Genomic DNA, 3548 nt, shown 5'->3' with positions numbered 1-3548 from the left:
GCATACCTTAGTCAAGAGGTCTGCAACTTCATTCTTCAATTCCTTAATAACTCTTGGGTGGATGCCATCTGGGCCCGGTGACTTACTGATCCTTAATTTATCAATGAGGTCTGAAACATCTTCTCTTTTAACCTCTATCTGACTTAATTCCTTGGTCAGGAGGGGCCATTTGGGCAGCGGTATCTGCCTGAGGTCTTCTGCCATGAAGACAGATGCACATCTGGATGGGACTTTAATAGAATTATGTCAACAGCCTGATCCTAACCTGCACCTGCACAGCCAGTAACCCCGAGTTACCTCAAGTAATGTGCTAGTCATCCCCTATAGGGCTTCTCAGATCCATACCAGCTATTTAGCTGGTGCAAATCTGAGAAGTCCCTTGTAGGAGTGCCTCTCCTGGGAAAGAGGTTACGATATGGCGGAGGAGGTCTCCACCAATCTCACCTTGGCCTGATCTGCCCCTCTTTATGCCATCCCCCCCCAGAAACACCCCCTCCCCACTTCCCTGCTACAGCCCTCCATTGCCCAGAACAAGCTTACCTGTGCCGGCCAGTATTGGATGCAGCACTGGTAGGATGGTGCAGGCCATTTGGCCAACACTGCTGGCTTGTGAATAGTCACAGATGTACCTAATGACACATTTGCAACACTCTGAGTGGGTCCAGGGATGGGTGCGCTGCTCAACTGGCAGCTGCAATTACGTTCTAATTCATTTAAAGAATCAACCGCTATTTTCTCTTATCAAGAATCACTTAAGAACATAAGAACAGCCCCACTGGATCAGGCCATAGGCCCATCTAGTCCAGCTTCCTGTATCTCGCAGCGGCCCACCAAATGCCCCAGGGAGCACACCAGATAACAAGAGACCTGCAAGACCTCCTGGGAATTGTAGTTAAGAACATAAGAACAGCCCCACTGGATCAGGCCAAGGGCCCATCTAGTCCAGCTTCCTGTATCTCACAGCTGCCCACCAAATGCCGCAGGGAGCACACCAGATAACAAGAGACCTGCAAGGCCTCCTGGGAATTGTAGTTAAGAACATAAGAACAGCCCCACTGGATCAGGCCATAGGCCCATCTAGTCCAACTTCCTGTATCTCACAGCGGCCCACCAAATGCCCCAGGGAGCACACCCGATAACAAGAGACCTGCAGGGCTTCCTGGGAATTGTAGTTAAGAACATAAGAACAGCCCCACTGGATCAGGCCATAGGCCCACCTAGTCCAGCTTCCTGTATCTCACAGCGACCCACCAAATGCCCCAGGGAGCACACCCGATAACAAGAGACCTGCAGGGCTTCCTGGGAATTGTAGTTAAGAACATAAGAACAGCCCCACTGGATCAGGCCAAGGGCCCATCTAGTCCAGCTTCCTGTATCTCACAGCGGCCCACCAAATGCCCCAGGGAGCACACCAGATAACAAGAGACCTGCAGGGCTTCCTGGGAATTGTAGTTAAGAACATAAGAACAGCCCCACTGGATCAGGCCATAGGCCCATCTAGTCCAGCTTCCTGTATCTCACAGCGGCCCACCAAATGCCCCAGGGAGCACACCAGATAACAAGAGACCTGCAAGGCCTCCTGGGAATTGTAGTTAAGAACATAAGAACAGCCCCGCTGGATCAGGCCACAGGCCCATCTAGTCCAGCTTCCTGTATCTCACAGCGGCCCACCAAATGCCCCAGGGAGCACACCAGATAACAAGAGACCTGCAGGGCTTCCTGGGAATTGTAGTTAAGAACATAAGAACAGCCCCACTGGATCAGGCCAAGGGCCCATCTAGTCCAGCTTCCTGTATCTCACAGCGGCCCACCAAATGCCCCAGGGAGCACACCAGATAACAAGAGACCTGCAGGGCTTCCTGGGAATTGTAGTTAAGAACATAAGAACAGCCCCACTGGATCAGGCCACAGGCCCACCTAGTCCAGCTTCCTGTATCTCACAGCGACCCACCAAATGCCCCAGGGAGCACACCAGATAACAAGAGACCTGCAGGGCTTCCTGGGAATTGTAGTTAAGAACATAAGAACAGCCCCACTGGATCAGGCCAAGGGCCCATCTAGTCCAGCTTCCTGTATCTCACAGCGGCCCACCAAATGCCCCAGGGAGCACACCAGATAACAAGAGACCTGCAGGGCTTCCTGGGAATTGTAGTTAAGAACATAAGAACAGCCCCACTGGATCAGGCCAAGGGCCCATCTAGTCCAGCTTCCTGTATCTCACAGCTGCCCACCAAATGCCCCAGGGAGCACACCAGATAACAAGAGACCTGCAGGGCTTCCTGGGAATTGTAGTTAAGAACATAAGAACAGCCCCACTGGATCAGGCCAAGGGCCCATCTAGTCCAGCTTCCTGTATCTCACAGCGGCCCACCAAATGCCCCAGGGAGCACACCAGATAACAAGAGACCTGCAGGGCTTCCTGGGAATTGTAGTTAAGAACATAAGAACAGCCCCACTGGATCAGGCCAAGGGCCCATCTAGTCCAGCTTCCTGTATCTCACAGCTGCCCACCAAATGCCCCAGGGAGCACACCAGATAACAAGAGACCTGCAGGGCTTCCTGGGAATTGTAGTTAAGAACATAAGAACAGCCCCACTGGATCAGGCCAAGGGCCCACCTAGTCCAGCTTCCTGTATCTCACAGCGGCCCACCAAATGCCCAGGGAGCACACCAGATAACAAGAGACCTGCAAGGCTTCCTGGGAATTGTAGTTAAGAACATAAGAACAGCCCCACTGGATCAGGCCATAGGCCCATCTAGTCCAGCTTCCTGTATCTCACGCCGGCCCACCAAATGCCCCAGGGAGCACACCAGATAACAAGAGACCTGCAAGGCCTCCTGGGAATTGTAGTTTAAGAACATAAGAACAGCCCCACTGGATCAGGCCATAGGCCCATCTAGTCCAGCTTCCTGTATCTCACAGCGGCCCACCAAATGCCCAAATGCAAGATGAGGACTTGCCGACCTCATCATTATGACCAGGACAAGGATATAAATGGGACCCTAGTGATGCTTCTGCATGTATGCTATGCATACGATATTGTAATTTATTCTGTATGGTCTGGTAAGGGAATAGGGTGACACAATATTTTCTCATAGCGGATGCCGCAAACCCTAGTGACATCTGGTTTTGGAGAAAAAGTGATCCCAAGCAGTGGAGTCCGACATTAGGCCACACTTTTCCTCCTCAGTGCTTGAACTTGACACATGGGCAGCCCAGTCCTAACTTGTGCTGGAACAGGCCGGCCGGCATTGTATCCAGTGCAAATGTGGGGCTGTCTGAGGCTCGGCCCGAGGCAAGGGGAAACTTTTCCCCTTACCCTGGGGAGAGCTGCAGCAGCCCAAATGGGTCTACTTGGATCTGTGCCACCTAAATCAGTGGCGCAAATCCAAGCAGCCTGGAGCTGCCCGGGGCCACCTGGGAATGGGGCTTGGATTCAGCAGAAGTGCCTCACCTCCAGCTCCCTGCCTGCCCCAATCATGCTCGCCTCCCACCCTCCCCCGCTCCAAAAGAAACATCACCCTGTGGACTAGATGGGTAGTCAGCA

The sequence above is a fragment of the Tiliqua scincoides genome, chromosome 1 (assembly GCF_035046505.1).
Source record: "Tiliqua scincoides isolate rTilSci1 chromosome 1, rTilSci1.hap2, whole genome shotgun sequence".
Classification (NCBI taxonomy): Eukaryota; Metazoa; Chordata; class Lepidosauria; order Squamata; family Scincidae; genus Tiliqua; species Tiliqua scincoides.
The sequence above is the reverse complement of the archived record's forward strand: the minus strand, read 5'-3'. Positions refer to the sequence as shown.